The 23,843-nt window shown below is 42.2% G+C and overlaps 1 pseudogene across 1 annotated transcript; it reads left to right on the plus strand.

The window, feature by feature from the left end:
* The first annotated feature begins 2,491 nt into the window (after positions 1-2,491).
* LOC308128341 (dynein axonemal heavy chain 12-like) lies at positions 2,492-3,185 on the plus strand (annotated as a pseudogene). Its single transcript has one exon. The product of its transcript is annotated as a dynein axonemal heavy chain 12-like (transcript).
* Positions 3,186-23,843: the final 20,658 nt, after the last annotated feature.

Here is a 23,843-nt window from a genome sequence, read left to right on the forward strand (position 1 = left end):
ACCAGGAATTCAGGTAGGCATGGGAACAGATCCACTCTGTGGTCAAGGACAACTTGGAAAATGCCAGCGGAGTTCTGCCTATCTACTAAAAGTATGCCTTTCTTATGCAAGAATAGAAGATTATACAGTAATGGACCCAAGAGGATCATGATCGCAGGGAGCACAACGAAATGCTCTATAAGTACCAAAACTTGCGGAAGGTCGTGACCTAGGAGCTACCTTTCCAGGTAAGAATGCCTATGGTGCTTTGTGATGGCACTGCGTTCAAGAAACAGTTTGATTCAGCAGATCGATTCACTTGAGAAGATCATCATTGAATCCGTTATGAAGAAGATAGTCGATATCTGCAGGTCATTCGAAAGTAGAGTGGCTTAAGGCCTTGAAAAAATGAAGCTGAGCCGCATGATACTTAACAGCTGGTGGCCATTGAAGCTAAAATCGATTCCCTAGGACGCAAGGACCTGAAGGAAATGCAGTAAAGCTATGTAAATGCTAAGAAATGGCTAAGCATGTTCCTGTTTTCCCGCATGGATATCCAGTCAGCTCAGAAAACCTCAAACTCATGAACGAAACTAGTCTGACACTCCAATAGTTTCCTGAGTAGCTAAAAGAGCGGGAATGGCATATGAATGAGCGAAGAATAGAGATGGAGGAGAATTTGAATCGTCATCAAATCCAGATTCGATACTGCTATAATCAAACTGGGCCAGGAGGTAGAGAGGCTCAAGGACTATGGGAGTAGGATGAATGAGAGATGCTGCTCTGCAGACACTGTTAGTCTACAAGGGCATATACACAACAATGCTTTGAAGAAAAAGCTAAAATAAACATTCAATAAGAGCATCTTTCCCATGGCATCAGCTAGTACAGAAAACTGACTGAGTATGATAATCAACTGCAGCCTTTCGAAAGGTTGTGGACTTTGACCAAGTCAATTTTGGCCAACATGAACAGCTGGTCTAAAGAGTAAGTGTTCAAGCAGAACCCTGAGCATATTGATTAAGAGGTGAAGATAGTCAAGCAAGAGTTGATCAGGCTGCTTGGCCGACTGCAAAAAATATCCAAGCCAAGCAAACTGATCAACGAACTGCTCGGTTAAATAAGATAGTTCGAAAGGTGCATCCCTTTGTTCTACATCTTCTGTAATCCAGGGTTAGAGGCCAGACATTTACAGGAGATCTCCAATATCTTGAAGTTGAACGACTATATAAAAAGCACTGACAATGTGGTGGTCACTCGATTGATTAACCAAGGCAGTCTCTAGCATTTGGACTTACTTGAGGACGTTTCTGAAAGGGCGTCTAAAGAACACGCTATCCGAGTGAGCATGAACAGAATGTACGCAGATTGGTAAGGCGTAAGGGTTGAGCTTAAGATTCACCAGGAATGTCCAGTTGTTACAGGATCTTTTGTTGAATAATCAAATATCAAGCTCGATGAACACTCTCTCAAAACCCTCACTATGAAGGGCAGTCCACATGCAGCTATCTACATGGCTTAACTCACAAAATGGGAGGAATGGATTCTCTACTGCACCGACTTTTTATAAGCCCTGGGGCATGTACAAGCTACCTGGATGTATCTACGACCAGTGATGTCTGCCCCTGATATCCTCAAGCACTTGGCAGTAGAGGGGACTAAGTTTGCCACAGTAGACTAGCAGTTCTATGAATCTCATGGAAAGAATGAAAGAGGATAGTTTGTGGACAGGTATCACCAGATAACGATCCTGCTGAGGGTGTTACAGAACTGCAAATGCAACCTTGAGACAGTGCAGCGTGGACTGTCGAGCTTTCAAGAGAGCAAACGAATGAACTTTCCAAGGTTTTTTTTCCTGTCCAATGACTAACTGCTGTAGATCCTAAGTGAGACCAAAGACCCTTCGAGAGTGATACCACACCTACCGAAATGCTTCGAAGGGATCTTTCTATGGAGCTCAAGGACAATACCAAAATCACTGCTATTTTATCAGTCTAGGAGGAAAAACTTTTACTTACTAAAGAGCTTGATACCACACTTGCTAATGGAAATGTAGATTAATGGCTTCTCCACCTGGAAAAGGGAATGGTCAAAGCTGTAGAACATGTTCTCAGATAGGCTTAAGAACAACAGCGGGAACAATAAAGAAAGGATTGGGTTCTGGATCGTTGTGGCCAGGCTACCCTAGCTTCTTGATATGGTCTCATGGACTCGACAGACTGAATCAGCAATTCTTAATGGTAAAACAAGTTAATTGCACAGCAGACTTTCTGGAGATTTGAAGGACATGGTAAAGCTGATATAAGGAAAATTATCAGCTGTGAACCGATTGACTTTAGAAGCACTAATTGTCCTATTCGTGCACAATATCGACATTACAGGGAGTCTCCCAGCAGAAGTAATTTTAGACTCTTTTGAATGGCAGCAGCATCTCAGATATTACTTTGACCCTGACCATTAAAAGAGTATCACAACAAGCATCCTCAACTGTCAATTCCCTTACAACAATTAGTACCTCGGCAATTCATCCAGATTGGTTATCACTCCCCCTTACTGATCGTTGTTACAGCACTCTTTGTTCAGCCATGTTCTTGAATTATGGAGGAGCGCCGGAGGGACCTGCAGGCACTGGCAAAACTGAAACTGTTAAGGATCTGGCTAAAGCAATGGCTAACCAGTGCCTCGTGTTCAATTGCTCAGATGGACTCGACTACCTGGCGATGGGAAAATTTCTTAAGGGCTTGGCTTGCTGTGGAGCTTGGTCATGCTTCGATGAATTTAACCGGATTTAACTTGAAGTACTCTCAGTGGTTGCCCAACAGATTCTCACTATTCAGACAGCCAAATCGCGCAGACAGCATGTATTCGCGTTTTAAGGCACCAGTCTAAAGCTTCAAAGCTCAACGAATATCTTCATAACGATGAACCCGGGTTACGCAGGTCGTTCTGAACTGCCCGACAATCTGAAGGCTCTGTTTCGCAGTGTAGCAATGATGGTCCCAGACTATGCCATGATAGGTGAAATTATCCTTTACTCGCTGGGATTTACTCAGGCTCGTAATCTGGCCAATAAAATTGTCACCACTTATAAGCTGTGCTCTGAGCAGCTCTCCTCACAGGATCACTACGATTATGGCATGAGGGCAGTCAAGTCAGTGTTGACCGCAGCTGGTCAACTCAAAAGAACATTACCATCATGGGGCTAGCCCCAACTTGTGCTCAGAGCTATCAATGAAGTTAATCTCGCCAAGTTCCTGTCACAGGACCTGCCCCTCTTCCAAGGCATCATTTCAGATCTCTTTCCAGGCATCATTCTCGATGACGACATGTCAACTGCCTTTCTCAACAAGCTATAACAACATTGTGCCACAAGCTACCTGGATTTGAACCAGTATTTCAAGGAGAAGACCATGCAGATAGGTGAGATGGTGAAAGTAAGGCATGGCGTAATGGTAGTCGGACACTCCTATGCTGGAAAAACTAGTGCTATAAACGCATTAGCAGCCTCTTTGCCAGAAGAAGTGCAGATGATCCATCTCAGTCCTAAAGCCTGCATATTAAGGAGCTGTATGGCTACTTCGATGAAATCTCACACGAATGGTTTGACGGAGTTCTGGCAGTCAAATTCCGTTAGCTAGCAAGAGGAAGTATAGAATTACTGCGATGGATCGTGCTTGACGGACCAGTCGACGCTGTCTGGATTGAAAACATGAACACCGTGCTGGATGACAACAAGAAGTTGTGTCTGAACAGTGGGGAGATCATAGCTATGTCTCGTGGGATGAGCAATGCTATTTGAAACTCTTGATCTAAATTCAGCCAGTCCAGCCACAGTATCACGTTGTGGTATGGTTTACATGTAACCTGATTCCCTAGGACACCAGGTCATTCTATCAAAATGGATCCAACCGCTTAAATAGGTAGTCCCCTAAGAACTACTTAACTAGGTGACTTTTGCTGGTTGATTGGTTGGTAGTTCCACTTTACCGCTGTATCACTATAAAATGTCAACAAGTGATAGACACTCCTTTACAAGCCATGCTGCAAGGATGCTTGTGGACGTTGTCTCCTCTCTTGCAAACAGTTCGAGTAGGCACCAAGAACGCTATAGCAGAGGTGGATGCTTACTTCATCTACAGTTTGGTGTGGTCATTGGGAGGGTGCCTTTCAGGTGAATCTCGGAGATTATTCGATTTACAACTGAAAAAAATGATAAACGGTGATTTTCCTTTGCCATCGGGACGTAAGAAAAAGATTGCCAACCCAGACCGAGCACTGTTCGAATATCTGGTTAAGTACAACTCTGACAGAGAGGCACCTGAGTGGGTTAAATGGATAGACTTACAACCTGAAAATCATACCGAGTATCTACATACTCCTTTGCACTAGCTTATTGTCCAGACTGCCGATACTGTCAGATATGATTGGCTGATTCAGCGACTGTTGGAAAATGACAGACCGGTGCTATGCGTAGGTGGCACAGGTACAGGAAAGACAACTTCCATCCGCAACACTCTAAAAAAGATGGAAGTTAAACATTTCCACCTCGAATATTTTCTGTTTTCTGCACAGACACAAGCGAACTATGTACAAGAGCAATTTGATCAGCGTCTTGATCGAAGGGGCAGAGGAGTGTATGGGCCGAAGACTGGTAAGCTAGCTATCTTTGTGGATGATTTAAACATGCCTCAGCCTGAAAAGTATGGTGCCCAGCCTCCTGTAGAACTGCTTCTGCAGATGGTAGCAGAACTTGGCTACTATGATCTGAAGGACAAAGGGAAAGGGTTCAAACAGCTAAGAGATTTATAATTCGTATTTGCGATGTGTCCACCAGGAGCAGGCCGGCCTAAACCCTCAGCTAAACTAACAGGCCGGTCTCTGTTGATTTCGATAGCATAGTTCGACCAGTAAGCAATGACAAAAATTTTCACTGTTATGCTTGAAATGACTTATCGACGCCATTCTGAAACCAGGTCAGTACCAATGATGGTGACAGTTTCCATTGACTTTTATGAAAAGGTCAAAGGAAGGTTATTGCCGACCCCTGCTAAGTGTCATTACCTATTCAACCTACGGGATCTTAACCAACTTATTCAAGGATTGTGCAGAGCCCATCCTCAAAAAGTCACCCCATAAAATTTATTCAGGCTGTGGTGCCATTAATCCAGGAGAGTGTTCCGAGACCGGCTGTTAGAAGAGGACCGGTCTGATCTTGAACAGTTTATTGAGGAGGCAGGGAAGAGATGGGGTAAGAAAATTGAAAATAACACATATTGGACTGATATTCTCACACCTCCAGGGTCTGAATCCATGTTTACTAAGAAATAAAATAGCTAGACTCCTTGACTACAACTCTTATCAACCAATTAGAAAACCATAATTTATCGACAAGCCAGCCACTAACCTTCATCTGCTTTCAATTCGCAGTGGAACATCTACTGGCAGTGCTTAGGATTCTCAGACAACCTAAAGGGCATGCCCTACTTATCGGGGTAGGAGGATCAGGGAGGCAGTCAATCACTAGGTTTGGTTCTTTTCTCTGTTAAATGTCTGTCTTCACAATCGAGCTGTCTAAAGGCTATGGTCATTCACAGTTTAGAGAGGATTTGAAAAAGCTGTTGATGTCATGCGGAGGCAAGAACAAAAGCAATTGCTTCATGTTCGGTGATGGACAGGCTACGCAGGATTCTTTCCTTTAGGACATTAACAACTTATTGAATACTGGTTAAGTGCCCGGAATGTTCAATGCTGAGGAAAAGGCGCAGATAATTTAGGCCGTGTCTAAAGACGCAGCTCAAAAAGGAATATAAGGAGGGATCACTCAGATTATGGATTTTTTCAACCAGAGAGTGCGTTCCAACCTGCATATCTCGTTATGTTTCTCGCCAGTAGGTTAGGCACTTCGAGGAAGAGTGCGGATGTTCCCTTCGTTGGTCAACTGCAGCACTACCGATTACTTTCTGGCATGGCCTGAATAAGCTCTAACATCTGTGGCAAAAGAATACATAAGCAAGACAGGCCTTTCCTTTGAAAATAAAAAATTCTTTGTAAACAAAGCCAGATATTTTCACTAGAGCAGTAAAGACTACATGAAGAGGTACAAGTCCATTTACAAGCGGATTATATATATAACTCCCACTACTTTCATCGGGATGCTGGAAAACTTCTTGAGCCTGCTGGAGGAGCAAAAAAGAATCATCAGAGCTCGAGTATCCAATTCGAAGGCGGGTATAAAAAGATTGTTGACACTGAAAAGCAGGTGGAAAGCATGCAAACAAATCTTATCAACCTTCAACCTATCCTACAAAAGGCACAGGTTGAAACCCAGTAAAGAATGGGGCTAGTTGAGACCCAGAAGAAATAGGCAGCATCCATTCAAGAAGTGATTTCCTAGGAAGAAGCCATAGTACAATAAGCAGTGGACTAGGCAAACGCGATAGAGAAGTAGTGTGAGATCGATCTCTAGCTGGTACTACCAGCTCTGAAAGAATCAGAAGAGGCATTATTGGTTTTGGATAAGAGTTCTCTCACCTAGATGAAGGCTATGAAGGACCCCCACGTGATCATCAAGACTGTGATGCAAGCACTGTGCTTGATTCTTGACCCCACTCCTAAGGAGAAGATTAAGAACGATAAGACTTTGAAGATGGAGACGGACTGGTGGGCTGCTTCTCAACGATTGCTCAATAATCCTAAGCTCCTCACTGAGTTGCTTGAGTTTAATCATGATTTACTCACTGATAAGGCAGTAGAAAACCTTGGCAAATTCATGAACGAGGCTAGCATTGCTCCACTCCTACAAGTTGAGACAGTTGCCCATACCTCAAGAGCATGCGAGTGTATAATCAAATGGGTGAAAGGTGTTTACAGCTTTTACTTCGTCAACAAGAAGGTAAAGCCAAAGAAAATGGCCTTAACAGTTGCTAAGTAGAAATCATCGATCCTGCTAAAAGAGCTGGCAGTAAAGCAAGAGCAATTGATCGATGCCAATTTCAAGGTATAAAAGCTATCTTCCTCGCTAAAAATGGCAATCACCAATCTCAATCGACTTTAACGAGAAATCAATGAATGTGAAACTAAAATTCAAAGAGCAAATCAGCTGATTTAATCTCTAGCAGAGGAAAAAGTGAGATGGCACTAGACATCCCAGGCCAGCACCATTCGATTGGAGGAGGTAGAGGAAGAGGTCTTGTTTGCGGCTGGTTGGATCGCCTATGCAGGTGGACTCCATAAAGGTGCCAGAGATGAGTTAAGAAAGTAATGGGGATGTCCTCTTCTGACTTTCACGGTTTCTTAACAAGAACTGAGGAAATGGGGCAAGGCTGGACTACCCCAAGATGAGTTTAGTCAAGAAAATGGCATAATAATGGCAAAGAGTATGAAATGGCCATTGTGCATAGACCCCGAGAACCAAGCCAACATTTTTATAAGGAAGGCTCAGGCAGAGTACAAGTTCAAGGTAGTGAAATCTAGTCAAGAGGGCTACATGCGAGTGCTTTAGAACTCTGTGCAATTTGGCCTTCCAGTGCTGTTAGAAGGTATAGGAGAAGAGGTGTAATCAGCTGTAATGCCTATTATAAACAAGCAGGTGTTTTCTAAGGGAATTGGGAAGTACCTCAAGATGGGTGAGCAGGTGATAACTTACAATCCAGAGTTCAGGTTCTTCATGACTACTCGGCTGAGAAACCCTCATTATCTTCCTTAGCTAGCCACTCGAATAACTCTGCTCAATTTCAGCATTACAGAAGAAGGACTAGCTGCTCAGCTCCTTACCATGATAGTTCGTCATGAACAGCCTGCTCTTGAAAACGAGCGAGAGAGGCTGGCTCTAGAGTCAACAGCCAACCGGGACGAACTGACAGTTCTTGAAAATCATATTCTCAAGATACTCGCTAACAGTAGCTCTATCCTTGAAGATGAGTAAGCCATCCAGGTGCTATCAGCATCTAAGGTCAAAGCATAGGATATTAATAGGAAGGAAGTGGAAGGTAAGGCCACTCAGGCTAAAATAAATTCTGCGAGGAGTGAATACCAATAGTTGAGTGAGTTGTCAGGACTAGTGTTTTTTGTACTAACTGACCTGTCCTTAATTAACCCTATGTACCAGTACTCCTTGCTGTACTTTCTGGGTCTTTTCACCAGAGCACTTTAATCAAGCAGAGCTGTGGACGACCTTGAAATGAGAATTTAAATTTTGCACTGCTAGTTCCTGTCAACTGTATTTAACAACCTGACCAGAGGATTATTTGAAAAAGACAAACTACTCTATACCTTTCTGTTGACCACCAGAACAGCAATTCACAAGAAAGAAGTTACTCCTGAACAGCTGAAAATATTCACCACTCTGGAGGTCCTGGATTAAGGCTACCCTCCAATCCCAGATGGACTGCTTCTAACGGCCTCTCAGTGGTCGATCCTGAATGCTACGCTTGCAACTATCCCCAACATATCCATTGAACAAATCACGCCCTTCTTTCTACAGGAAATATAGGAGGTTGTAAGAGTGAGTCCACTAAAAAGTGTGTGGCCTCATCCTTTCGAGAACTCTTGCTCCCCCTTTGCTAAACTCACTCTTGTTAAGGTGCTAGCTACTTCAAGGCTATTAGAAGCTGTCCAGGAGTACGTTACAGAATGCAACCCTAAATTGGATATGACTCCACCTTCTTTTGACCTAGAAGCTTTCCCATCAGGAATCAGATTCCCATCATCCTCTACTATTTATCCTGTCACCTGGAGTCGACCCTTTCGCCTCTTTAAACTCATATGCAGCCAGCCAGGGAATCTAAATCCAGGCAGTGTCACTAGGCCAGGGTCAAGGACCCCATGCTGAATCCTGTATTAAAGAAGGGCAGAGTCATGGTAGATGGGTGGTCCTGCAGAATTGCCATTTAGCGATAAAGTGGATGCTGGTACTTGAGAAAATAGTGGAAAATCAATTGGATGGAGTAGGAGAGCATGAGACTACAGGCTGTGGCTTACTTCATATCCTACCCCATCATTCCCTCAGACTGTGCTCCAAAACTCAATTAAAATAACGAACGAGGCTCCTCAAGGCTGAGGGCCAACCTTCTCCGCTGCCTTTCCACCCATCCATTAAGTTCGGACTCTTTCGCAGATGGGTCTCATCGGCCAGGCAGTTTAAAAAAATTAGCGTTTAACATTTCGTTTTTTCATTCAGTAATAAACGAGAGACGTAGATTCGGCTCATTGGGCTGGAACATTCCCTACGAGTTCAGCTAATCTGACTTACGAATAAGTGCTCTGCAGTTAAAACTCTACTTAGACCAAAAGGAGGATGACATTCCATTTCCTGCACTGCAGTATCTGGTGGGTAATGCTTTTTTGGTGGAAGAGTAACAGATGACAAGGATCGCAGATTGATCAAAACCATATTGGAGGACTATCTTTCAGTTGAAGCCCTTTCCAGTGACACCATCTAGTTTTAAGAATGCTCCTTTACTTTTAAAGTGGGAGATAATCCCTCCCTGGCAGATCTTGCACATCGCGTTACTGAGATAGAACAGTTCTGTCCACCTGGAGTTTTTGGATTTCATGCAAATGCAGAAATCACTCGTAGAATGGCTGAAGGTACTGGCTTCATCTCCGACTTGCTATTGTGCTCAACCGGATCTACCAAAGGCAAAGACACAGAGCAAGGCCTATTGCCAGTGCTTTCTTCAATTAAAAATAAAATCAGGAAGTCCTACGATTTGAACAATATTTCCATGAAGTATCCCATTCTCTACGAAGATTCAATGAACACTCTTCTGGTACAAGAACTTACTCGGTATAACGGTCTGATAACGACGATTCATGCTTCCTTAGAGTTGTTAGGTAAAGTCATAGAAGGGACAGCTGTCATGTCAGCTGAAATATAATCTGCTTTTCACAGCATTTCTGATTCTAAAGTGCCCTAGATCTGGCTTAAACGATCTTACCCTTCTCTGAAGCAGTTAGGTGGCTATGTGAATGATCTCAAGAATAGGCTGGACTACTTTGACAACTGGATCTAGGCAGGAAAGCCAGATAACTTCTGGATTAGTGGATTCTTCTTCACACAGTCCTTTTTGACAGGCGTCCTCCAAAATTATGCCAGGGCTTAAAAACTGCCTATTGATTAAATCCAGTTCGATTACAAAGTGATAAGTTAGAAGCAATAACTTTCGGGCCCTGCTCCTTCAGGTGCATATACTCATGGATTATTTTTGGAGGGGCTCATTGGGACAGAAAGGAATAGTACTGGCTTAGAGTTTGCCCAAACAGCTTTTTAGCTAATTTCCTACTGTCCATTTGCAGCCTGTTCGTATTGCGGAATCACTACAACAATCCTGCTACAACTGCCCTGTGTATAAGACCAGTGCACGACGAGGAGTACTGTCTACCACAGGACATTCGACCAACTTCGTGATGTGGACTCAATTGCCCTCGAACGAGCCGTAAGCACACTGGACAAAACGAGGAGTGGCTTTGCTGACCCAGCTAAACGAGTGAAAGGCATTGATAATGATTGGGTATAAGATGCTTATTTTGTAAATAGTTGAAAGAGTATGAGGTTTGACCTAAGTTATTTCACTTACCTTGAGAAGCATGAAGTCAGACTGCTGAGTGCCATTGAACTTGGCATGCGTAATCACTAGTGGGTGCCTATAGAAGTCATACAAAAACTCGCTGGATTGCCTGCTAATTCCTTCAAGGCCGTCCGTAATCTCCTCAAAATGAAACTGCTCAGTCATACTGGCAAGAAGTACGATGGGTACCGTCTTACCTCACTCGGCTATGATTTCCTTGCAATCAAGGTCCTATTCAACAAGGGTCTGATCGACACCATTCATGGTAAAATAGGAGTAGGGAAGGAATCAGACATATACAAATGCACTTTAGGAGATAAGCCCCTCGCATTAAAAGTTACAAGGCTGGGAAGAGTCTCGTTCAGATCAATCAAGAATAATCGGGACTACATTAAACACCGCACGCAGTACAACTGGCTTTATCTCAGCCGACTCTCTGCCGTCAAAGAATTTGAAATGATGAAGGCACTGCACCAAGCAGGGTTTCCTACTCCAGAACCCGTAGAACAGAATCGGCACATGATACTCATGTCCTTCATTGATGGCACTCCGCTTTATCACGTTCGCTGTCTTGACAACCCCTCTCGAGTGTTCAAAGACTGCCTGGCCCTGATCGGAAAGTTCGCAGAGAATGGACTGATTCATGGTGATTTCAATGAGTTTAATCTGATGATCGAGGAGGATGAGAGAGTACTAGTAATCGACTTCCCGCAAGCCATTTCTCGTGAGCACCCTGAGGCAGAGAAATACTATTCCAGAGACGTACAATGTGTCTACGACTATTTTGACCGGCTGATCTTGAAGAACCATATGGAGAAGTAGTTCAGGACAGAGGGATTCGAGATGCCAGGATTGGCAGAAGTAATGGTCTGTAGAAGATTGGATGCAGAGGTGCGTGCGAGTGGTTTTGCCGGACAGGAAAAAGGCTCAATCGATTTTTAATTGGTTGAGATCATCCACAAAGGACACTATTTTAAGCAGTCATAATCATAAGACGAGTAAGATCAATCAAGTTAATAATAAGAAGAAGAAGTGCCAGAGTAGAAAGAGTTGTAATTGCTTAGATTAAAAACTCCTCCTTAGGAAAGTTGTTTGAAATCAGAACCATGTGAGTGTAAAGAGTAACAAGAACAATCATAAGAAGCTTAGGTTGATAGCTAGAGGTAGGTGGAATGTATTTAGACATTTGAAGAGTTTAGAGGGGAGAAGATGATGTACCAGCCTATCGTATAGCCACGAAGGGAGAAAGCAGATAAGCTGTCAGAGCAGAAGTATGTGCAGAGAGTGAAAGAGAAGTAGAGGAACAGGAAAAAGCAGAAAGGAAGGCATCTAGACCTGTGTAGGAATAAAAACAAAGGGAGGAATAAAGTGTAGGCTCAGGATCTGTGCTTTATTTGATTGAGCATCTATATTATTTACATCTATTGTGAGTTACTTAGCAATAAATTTTACATGATTTTAAATTTCAGACACCTCATCACCATAGAAGGGTGGTTCCCTTTTGTTGCCAATCTTCTCTTCCTTCTCTGTGCTCTAACTTGCACTTACAATGAAATACACTTTATTGGCATTCCCCTCTATGTGGTCTATCTTGTTCTCACCTGCACTTCTCGGCTCTTCTCGGCTCTGTTCAACCCCTACCAATAATACGCCTTACAATAACTTCTGGAACGCACCACCTCTATCCAATTCAAGCTACGTGCAGAGGTCAAGTTCAAGGAAGAAAATTCAGACGTTCTGCATGATTATAAGTAAGAGGTTTTTACCTATTAGGTGAATAGAATAACTCCTGGGGAGTTCAAGAAGGGGCTGCTGAAACTCAGTTTCGACCTTGAGATGGATCAGCAGAGAGTCGTACTTATCTAGCAGACAAGAAAGGAACTTGAGAGCTGGGCTGGACAGTACAATTATGGGGGTTACAGCTGGAACATAGACGAAACTATTCTCCTAGGTAAACTAAGAGGCTTGTAGCAGCTATTCCTAATAACTGCAGGCCCTGTAGCATTTCAGAGAGTGCTTTTATTGGCAGGTACTCTTTTAGGATTGCAGTGGTTCACCAAGGCCTACCTTATCACAGGTCTGTATCTACAATAAGAAAAATTGACCATTGTCGTCAAATGATTCATCAAGTCTTGTGCTTCTTCTTGATACAAGTCTATCGACAGTAAGGGCATGAACGATGTTCTTATAGCCATGGGTCGACACAGCGCTGGTGGAAAGTGTGTTCGCAGGGCAGTTTGCGCACCATACTGCTGGGTCGAAGAACCTACAAACAAATGCAGCATTCTTGCTTGTTCTTGCCTGCCTTAATTGCAGGAGCAATTTTTTACAATTCTACAATTGCCTTTCTGTTTTCGAAAGGATTCCCCTTTTCAGCTTCAGTCACTCTATGTTCCATAGAAAGTGCTTGCATAGGAGTATGATTTATAATTTTACGCTTGAGGGCTGGGTGGCACCTTTGCCGATGTTGGGGGTAGATGGATCCTGGTACTTCCTGCTCGCAGACTATGCATTTCTTTGGGATGTTCATAGGACAGGCCAATTAATGTTGTTAAAGGGATGAGGCAGCAATTGCCCAGCCACAGTATTTGCACAATGTCTGAGAGTGTTCCTTATGCAGCATAAAATATTATATGAAGGAAAATAGAAGATCTAGCAGCACGAAACATTAGATTGAGATCATCATTCCTTGTTTGTCTTCTGAATGGATGTTCTGAACTTTCTCTCCTTCTTCTTTAAGGCAAAGGAAAAAAAGGCTGAACCACGAATACTCCACAGCGAGAGTTGCTTCCTTCCATTCGACAGAAGCCTGTACTTTAAACTTCATACTAGGCACAGAATATTTAAGGTAAGGTTGATCAAATGGTATTCTCAGATCTTAGTGAATTATTACCTGATTCTGTTTTACGCAGGTGGAAAGTGTCGAACAGGTACTGATTTTCTTGATCTTGCCAGTGTGGTATGCTTCTCCTGAGATGAAGAGAGTAAGTAGCTTCCCTTCATAGCTTTGAAGGCACAAAATGTGAACAGTCGTTCCTTGCTTCTGTTAGAAGCTTATAGTCACAAAATAACCATTTAAGATCTTTTAGCTGACTAGGCATCGTCAAAGGGTTGTTTATTGAAGGAGTCAAGATTGACTGTAAACCTCTCTTACTTGTGTTCATCCCGGACTTACATGGCTCTGCCAATTTCACATTTCCACACTTCTTCCTTACTGCCAATACCTTTCAATGTTATCTCTGTTAAGCCTCTACCCATTTGATTGGAGAGGGGTGTCACAGTGTAGATCTCTTCGGTTAATTGATAAATCGAAGACAGGCAAAGGAAACTACCTCCTGTAGATCATCGTAAGCATTTATAGAGAGGTTTGATTGAGCAATTGGGCTTCGTTTATCTTGCAGGTTTAATATCGGGGACCAGATGACTGTTCAAAAGAGAGTAGGTCAGCTTTCCTTAAAAGCAAGATAGTCTTTCAGTTCGGTATGAGATGCATATAATTTTGTCAATCTTACATCGGCGAATAAATTAAATATTAATGGGCAGCAGATTGGAGAGATATAATAACTCCATTCAAACCGTTAAAGCAATCTGCTCATTCCTCTCATTCCTCTTCATTGGCACTCCCCACATCGTTTACAATTAACACACTTTACCATTTATATCAAACCTGTTCACAAATAAATTCAAGCGTCCATGTGCTGTCTGCAAAGGAGTAGCTCTACAAATCAGCATTGCAGTTTTCTGGACCAGTTTTAGTGCGGGTGGCAGGACAGTCTTTCAAAAAGGTGGGGTAGTCCATGACTGAGTGCTCACCCAGATCTTCTTCAAATACAGGTATTTCCTGAGCCTGGTTGTTTTTGAGTGGTTGATGGACTGTTAATAGTTCATTAGATTATGAGAAGGTCCGAACTTATCCATTTAAATTATAGATCTATTATCATCATGTCCATTCCCTGCCAAAAATAAATTTTGTTGACAGCAGGTCTCTAAGCACTCTGCCTTTGCTCTGCTGTGCACCAATCACAACCCTGCTCGGCTCTTACTTGTGAGACTTGTCCTATAACTCTTCATCCTCCTTAAACAAAACATACCCTCCACACCTATAGGCCCTCTTTATCCTTTTTACTTCTTCTATGTAGAATGCCTGATTTAACGGCTCATCCTTTGATTCCTCGCTTTAGCATTCTTCTTATTACTCAAGAGTTGGGTGTAGACTCTCTTGAAGAATTGAGTTTGCTTATTCGTGCAGCCGTTTCCAATAGTTTGTCTTCTCTCCTGGAACTGTCCTATGAGTTTAGGTGCTGCATGGAGAGATATCTGCCTAGCCTGGCTAATCATAGTAATAAGTTGTTTCAGCAACTAGAGGATGATATTTAGTGACTATACTTTAAAAGCATTCCCTCTCATGCTCAAAAGTATTCGGCACAGCAGTCTATTTAAAAGAAGAGATGGTTTCTTCACCACAAATTTAAGCTCTTCTAGTCAGCTTATATCTCATTCAGTTTGTAGAGTAAGCCCAACATATTGACTGCTTGAAAGTGCTGGATTGCGCGGGTCTGCCAGTTGTCAAGGCACTACTTGAGAAAGAGTTTGTTGGGCACGTGGGTGATAATGCACTCATCAGGATATCTTTCTGAAGAGATGTTGCCCAGGATGATATCGATGACCTACTGTCTATCTGAGTCAGTAATATTGTTATTGAAATGCCGCTTGATCGAGGTGAGGAATTACAGCTTCAGTGATTTTCTCTAACTGACCTTTTGCTTATGGGCTAAAGAACTGCCATATTGAATTGAAATCAGGTCCCCCATCTCTTCGTAAGCAGCCTTAAAGCTGCTCATGATGCTCTTACAAATGCTGAACTATTCGAGCTAAACCCCTAACAGTCTTTACGCTTGCTGTACAAGAGCCACTTCTGCCAGTATCCCTTGGAAACTGTTGGTCCTGTCTAGACAATCCACACAGTTGGAGCGAATTATTCCATTTTGGAAGGTGAATATCTGACAATCCTTGCGTTGGGGTTAGTTTCTGACGCTAAAGAAGTTGATGCTTTTCAAGGTGGTCCTAGCAAATCAGTGCTATTCCTAACAAACATCTCCTTGCACTCTTGAGCTAATTCTTCATGTCGATGGGCATATAAGTAAGCTAAATCTAGGAAGAAAGCCTCTTTTTGATATAATCAATGGAGCTTTAATAGGCTTCAGACAGCAAGGTTTATCTCGGAGAAGGCTCTTTGTGTTTCATCAAGTTCAAGCAGTAAATCGACTTCCCGTACCTCCCTACCAAATCTCGAAAATTGCTTCTGTGTAGCCCAATAATGCAGGTCGTCGTTGTAGAATTATATTGGAGGCTTGGAGTTAGAATGCTTGGTCTTTGAAACCAAAGACAGGTACACTCCCCTTAATTGAATAAAACTGCTGACCTCATTACTGCGATGTCCGTTGATGACTATTTGTTCGATCTCCACCTCATTGGCTACAAACCCCTACCCATTGATTCCTCTCTTTAAGTAGCGGGTCCCTGCTTGATGTCTGGATCTCCTTGCAAAAAGAATGACTGTTAGATAAGCCTATTTGAGGGGTAAGTCGATCTGCCGACAGAACCCATGACTCAGAGGGATGACCAACTGTACTAAACTAAACTAGCAAATTATCGAATCATCCTGTAATTCCACAAGAACATTTCATCGAAGTGAAGGATTGGGTCAGAATTGGATATTTGGAGTTGGGGAGGAGATGGATAACTGAAATTATTGTTGTAGAGCGGTTATGCATTTTGAAGCATGTTGAAGGCCAGGCTGCGAGTGATGTCGTATGTGTAGCTGAAATAGCAATTCTAGAAGCTGTACATCTTTAGTTTCTTAAGCCAATCTTATTCATTCTCATTGTATATGCTCTATTAGAAAAGAGGAAGGATTCCTATTTCCTTAATTTCGTAAATAAGGTGTCCTCCAATCTTAGCTACCATTGTTCTTTCCTTTATAAACAGCATGTAGAATCCTTCCAAAAATCGAGTGAACCCTATCACTCCGTATGTCCATATTGTCTAACAAATATGCCGCTATTTGAGATAGAGCTTCCCCTCTGCATGGGTTTTGAAACTTTTGATTCCTTCAAGGCATTAAGCTAGGGCCATGGTGCAGGCATATCTAAAGAGTAGCAGACTAATGATTCCTGTTTTGGCCTGCTCACTTTCGAGTACGATTCCAGAAGCATGGCGGTAGAGAATGACTTTCTCAAATCTAATGCGCTCAGCAATCAGAGGCTAATGAATATTCATACTAAAGCACAAGGAATACCTGCAAAAGGGGTTGTATAAATTCCATTTGATAGAATTTGATGTAACCTGATACCACAATTCAACCATGGACTCTATTGGCTTTTCAACTTGATCCAAATGACCCCTACGCAATTGAACATGGAACCTCATTGATTGTTCATCTACACTTCGATGATACCATTCATCCACTAATCACTCAGATCTATCAGCACTTCGTTAATTATCTCCTCCCATTCATCGACTGTCATCATCTATGGTTCAGCTTCTAAGGCAAGTAACTGGCAGTAGACTCTCCTTGCTTCATGCTGTTTGAACGTGGCCTTGAGAGAGTGAAAGTGATAACAGTGAAAGTGGACCCATCTCGCAAGTTGATTGAAGATGATGAGCAGGGAGTGAGAGTGTGGAGCAAGGATGGCAGGATCAAGATGATGTAATTGTAAGGGGTGAAGCTAAAAGAGCTATTGGAGAGGACGGGCTATAAAAGGGCAATGATAAGGGGTAGAGAAGAGACCAACATTGAACTCTTGGTGTCGTCAGGAATCAAAAATATACTGTTGCTACATTAATGAATTGCTCATTTATTTAGAAAAAGTTTTACTTCTCTTATCCATGCAACTACTAGTATTTCTTGGAAAGAACTTTGAGTTATGCTTTGAATACTAGCCGTCCTTGTGCAATAGTCATCTTCTCAATTGCTGGAATCTGACTGAGTGCCATCATTGCTAGCTTTGTCAACACTCTTGGCCCGAAGATTACTAACTCATCTATCACCCGATACAGTAACCTGCCGTATACTTTCAGTTCCAAAAAAAGCTCACTACTATCTCCTCTAGCTCGAATTCAGCCGGGATCTTGAGCACCTTCTTTATTTCTTTAACGATGATGAGTAGTCCATAATCCCCGTGAAATATAATTCCCGCATGTGATGGTAATTCAGCAAGTGCATCGTTACTTTCACCAGAATCTATTGATTACTGGTGATCTACTATTTAGTGGAAGAGTTGCTGATCAAGCAGGATAGTACTCGGTATATCAGAATTTAAAGCTTTAACAATAGCCGACTTATTTGTCAGTCTGGGCCACTAGGAAGGCTGTGACCCACACGCATTCTAATATCCGCTCCTCAAATCAGGAGGAGACTAGATCAAAGGCGAAAGCATCATGAATAATTTTTAGCATTAAGCCCTGGCTTGTTGTTTTTATGGATGATGGATAGTAAATTCTTTGGGAAGTAGGGAGTGCCAGAGGAGACTGCGGTGGTGAATGGGGAACTAAGGATCAGCAATCGTAGAAATGAGTCTGCACTTCTCTATCTGTGTGGCTTTGATTTAGCCCATGGTGAGCATGGTCCACTCATACTCGCTAATGTGCTATTCTGTAGATATGTACACCCAGTCAATGTTCAGAGCCATAAAAGCTAAATCAAATTATATGCTTCAAAAGTAGCAGAATGGATAGAAATTTAAGCTCCTCTTCAAAAAGCCATAAACCAGTTCCATCTCGATAATCAACAGCCGCAAAAACCACTCCCACCTCCTCACTGGCCAGATGATGCAGCTTGACAATTTTTTTGGAGAAAGTCCAACATGATATGCTCAGTCGCAAGAACGAACACTCTCAAAGGGCCTATGAGAATAAGCAACAGGCAGGCAGGATCAAACGCATCATGAGTTAGATAATCAGGACCACCTCCACCATCAAGCAGGAGGAGCAAGCTAGTCAACAGAAAAGATGCAAGTAGTAATAACTCGAAACGAAACTCAATGATCAAGAGAAGAAGGTAATTCAAGCCAAGCATGAGCAGCAGACACTGAAGAAGGTACAGAAGAACTGTCAGGACTAACTCCTGACTACAAAGGGAAGGGTGAAAGAAAAAGATAGGTAAAGATTGAGCCTGTACAATCAGTATCTGAAATTGACACATGGCAAGAAGAGCATTGAAGATAGAGGGCAGATGCTTATGAACAATTTCAGGGAAAACAGGGGTAGCTAGACCATATTATTTCTCAACACGGCCTATAGCTCACTCTCAGACAAGCCTTCCTCAACAACCAGTATTAGACTAAGAGGCCACTCGTCATCTCTAGCCCATTCGAAATAAAAATCGGATGAGGCTGTTGGCCTGTTAGATGGTGAGCACCATGTTGGAAGAAAGAATTTATGAATATGAGGATATCTTCTAGAACTGTGATAACTACTTAGAACGAGTGTATATGAGGACAGGCTAGAGAGGCATCAACCACTTCATTTCTGCCTTTCTAGCACAACCAAATACTAAGGCACATCTCAAAATCCTCATCAAGGATAAAGAACAGCAGATGAATGAAATGGCTCAGTCTGTAAAGAATAATTCGAAAAAGTTGCAGGTGCTTAGGAATATGCTGCATGAAGAGTAGCAGGTAAATAGAGTTGAATTTAACTTAATGCAAAGAAAACAGAGTAGGAGAGTCAAAAGTTGTATGCCATGGAGAGTAAGATCAAGAGGCTAGAGAGCTGGGCAGAAGAGTTGGGCAGCCGACTTAACCTGAGAGACACAGGACAAGATCTGCAGAAGAAGATTTCCAACATCATAAAGAAAGTGGGTAAGTAACTCAGATAGCTGGAATTATCTTCTCTTGACATTTGACATAGCAACAAGTAGAGCATTCCTCATTATCTAGACTATAATTAATAGATAAAATTGAATAGATTGTGCTCACAGGCTGTCGAAAGAAATATCCTTTATAATCGATATGATTAGATTGGCGAGGATGTTTACCAGGCTCGGTATAAGTACCGGGTCGATAGTGGACTGCATCTCAAGCCCCTTACTAAGCTAGTCACCAATTAGGACTAGTTCGTTTCTTAGTACCTGCGCCAACTCAAAATCATCAAAGCCTAAAAACCCATGAAAGAGCTCCTTGACAACCGGCCGAAGGGTGCAGGATGGAATCACGGGACGAAGAAAAGTTCAAAATAGGCAGTCAAGAAACTGAAATGCAAAGCGGGCTTGGCGGATGACTTGAAGATCAGTCCGGATGTAATAAATATCCGTTCGTTTTGTAACAGAGTTTGATAAGAAGATGGAGTTCATGAAGCCCACTCCCAGGGTGTATAGTCGAATAATATACAACTCAGTAAAGGAAGGACTAGGAAAAGAAACCTACTTCAAAAGACTGGAAGGAGTGCTTCACCGCTTGTAGGGCTAATTCCCTAATCGCTCAGCATTCGGGTGTTTGATAGGAGCCATGCTTTTCAACTACTAATCAGAAAACTTTCTCAATTTCATGGAGAGGCATCTGGCAAAATAACTGTAATTTGAGGACATGATCGAGCTACTAACCACTGGCTCTATGACACTGGCAGGCACTAAGGAATGGAGGAAGTCTTTGATCATGCCTCACTTGGACCACTGGCTTTAGTAGACGAATAAGATGAAAATTGAAGCTCTCCAAAAACTCAATTACTTCAAGGCTTTACATCTTCTAAATATCAAAGATGAAAGGTTCTGGGAGGTACATATATCCAACTTTACCGCTTCAGGAGTGAAAGGTGCTTTTCGACTCATCCACTGGGCCTAGTTTGGGGTGCTCCCGAGGATTATCTCCAATAAATGCGCTAGTACCTATCTGCCAGTCCTGATGTTGCATGGAGGTTCAATCTGGCTTAAAACAGACTCTACACCAACCAAGAGATGATCGCCAAGAGTCAAGATAACATACCTACTCCCAAAATGAACAGCTTTCTGGAACCATCAGAACAGGAAGAAGCCCATCGACACTACATGAGATTTTGGAGAAGGGAGAGTGATAAACCAATAATAAGAACAGCGCAAGAATGCAAGGTAGATGTTAGACCTTATCGAAGATAGATTCTTTAAGACAGCGTAAGCTAAGGGAGATGTGACCAGCAATATATACGATTAGGAATTCCTCAAGCAGCTCAATTTAACATCTGAGGACATCAAATCACTCACTGGTGCTGACCCTCAGTAGCTGTAAGATGAAGAAGAGTAAGAATAGAAGTAAAGGGTAAAGTAGGAGCTAGCCTAGTAGTAGAAGTAAGAGTAGCAAGAGTTACAAGTTCAGAAAGATGAGAAGGGTAAGAACAAGAACAAGAGAGGAAATGATGATAGATTATTTCAGATGGGATGAGTATTCTATTTCAAATAATTTAATTTTCGTGACGGCTATAAGAAATGTTGGCTTAGCTTGGGGATTAGCTATTGGGATTCCTCCTTCTTTTTTTTAGCATGGAGATCTCAGTCCGCACTTCATTTCTAGTCTGTAATGATTTCTATTTTTCCTCTAAAAGTTCAATCTAAAGTTCTAATAGCTTTTGATGCTCCTCTTCATGTATTTCTCATACCGTTCGATTTTCTTTTGCTCCTCCTTCTTCTAATCTCTGATGATGTTAAGCCTTCTCTTCCAAAACTGCTATATCTTGGCATGGTGCATATTCGGGTCAGACTTTACAATAGACATGTTTTGTAGGCGTATTTCATCTTTTGGATGCTCTTATGGATCTTCTTTATCTCATGTTCCAGAGAAACTTCACCATGCTTCTGTTAAACTTTGATCTTCATGTTCCTTTTAATGCGGTCTTGTAACTGCTTCTCCTTATTGGAAATGTTGAAGTGCAGGGCCTAAAGTCTTTCATGTTCTAAGCTCTTATCTAATGAAGCAGCCTATCTCACTCTCTATCGATTGGACAGGTCCCGCTTGAGCCGATCTTTCTATTGGTTATCCTTCCTGATTGCTTTTCGTACAAGGCATTCTGGTTCTACAGGTATTTGACTCGGTTTTTAAGAGAATTGAGGATCTGCTGTGTGGAAGTAGACATCAATTAAAAAGAATTTTAAATCAACAACAATAGTTAATTACCCCCCCAACTATTGGCATGATCGATCAGCTTCATAGGGAAGTAACTTTTACGATTCGTTGCAAAATAAACTCATATGCTTTATTATGATTTCTATTTTTACTGGAGATTTTTTCACCATCATCTTAGAACACTCCCTTGATCGAACAAAGGACTGTTGTCGCCTCGGATCGATCAGCAGAGTTAATCAGATTGCATAAATCAAAGAGACGCGGTTAATTTCAGAGGAGGGACACGCAAATTAAGGGCTGAAGAAGCCCCCTTTATAAAATGGCATAACACGTCCTGGTGGAATTTACATTGGAGGGACAGCCCATCTACCTGGGACAAACAAACATTCCCAGTACAGTCCTAGCCCGCTTCAGACCTGCTGCCTAAGAAAAATCATCATCCGTATCAACAAATAGGACATCCCATCGTTCAAGGAATATCCGCGCCAAAACCTTGCCACGGCAGAGTCGCATGCCAGAGCCAAGCGATTCCTAACTGAAATGTCTCAAGGGACTACTTCCAGAAGATCTGGAGTTTAACGAGGAGTCGATGGAGCTCGAGGATGTGAAGAACGGCGACTCTTTGTAATTTGAAGATGAGGATGAGAAGCTGCCTACTGGGGGAACCGACGCCTGACAAAGCGACAGAGAGGACAAGAAGAAAGGAATGAGTTGATAGAGCTGCCAGATAAGCGTGAAAGGAAGAAAAAGTACTTTATAAGCTAGTTTGATCAGCAACTCAAACAGTAAAAATAAGAAAGGAGAAGGTAGTACATGATAAAGCAAAACTAGACCCAGAAGTATGAGGCTTTGAACAAAATCATCAATGAAGCTGCCGCAAGATCAAGCAGAAGAACGCTAAATGAGAGAAGATGCTAGACCCTACCAATATCGCACTCTGAATCAGCCCTTTGTCAGGTATACTTCTAATCATTCTGGGTCCTTTCTCAGCTTCGAACATCTCTCTCCTAATGATGTTTTCCCCCACCGTAAATTTTAATTTCCATCCTAACAGCCCCAATGCGACAGCTGCGGCGGAATCTCTAAGTATCGGAGCAGGTAGGGCCAGCGATTCTGCAGTATTGAGTGCATGAAGGTGCTGAAAAGATGAATGAGATTAATTTTGAATTAAAATGTTTGTTCTAATGATGTGTCTTGAAAGGGGGCTTTCCTTGGATGTCATATCCAGTGCGTTTTAGAATGGTTCATTCATTCCTGACAAGTACGTTTAGATACCACCTCCCTTGCAGATACTCGATATACCCTCCAATGCAGAAAGCCTGCTCCTGGAAATTGTAGATGTGCAGTCTGACATCACCTCAGACAGTCGCTGGTATAACTATGTCTTGAAGGACATAATTTGTAAGGGAGTGAACAATTACATAATAATCGAGGGCTTTAAATATGGGTCATCTGTCTAAAATAGCTTTGGATATAGTTGGGAGGGGCAGGTAGTGAATGGGAACTATATAGGCCCTTCACCCACTTACAATGAAACTCACCGATACGAGATAACAATCCGAGCATGTCGAATTCTGAACGCGCCAGTCTTCAACCTGGCCAGCTACATCGAATTCGTGAGCAATTCCAGTGGACTGATAGTCGACGAAGGACAGTTAACTTTTTTCTATAAAAGTGATTCACAATGAATGATGATTTATTACTTTTAATTGATAAGTAAGCACCAATGTTATTCGATAGGCTGAGATGAACTCAATGAAACATTCAATTTTTAATTAATGAGTCATGAATCAGCCCTAGCCATGATAAAAAATGACTATTTCACCAAGGAAATGATAGTTCTATGGCTCGCTCGAGAAGACACTCACGAACTTGTTCCTGAACTCATCAGTAAACTCTAAAAACTCTCCTCAAATGAGCTCTCCTCAATTCTTCCGCAACTCATCTCTGTCCTGCTTATAACAAAAAACTCTGAGCTCTAACACTTCCTCGTCAACAGCTGTATGCAAAGCATGTCTAAGTACTTGTCTATAAGATGGCATTTTGATAGCTTTGTCAATACCTTCATGCTCGTGTAATAGGGACAAAGCCTGATTCAAAGAGTCACTAACAATATTGAAAAGAGCTGGGTGAATCAAGACAGCAGTTTTGAAGGGCAGAGTGACTAAGAGATTAGAGTGAAGCTTGAGACGATGTTCCGGGATAA

Source organism: Lipophrys pholis, assembly GCF_963383615.2.
Source record: "Lipophrys pholis genome assembly, contig: SCAFFOLD_148, whole genome shotgun sequence".
In the NCBI taxonomy this organism is placed as follows: Eukaryota; Metazoa; Chordata; class Actinopteri; order Blenniiformes; family Blenniidae; genus Lipophrys; species Lipophrys pholis.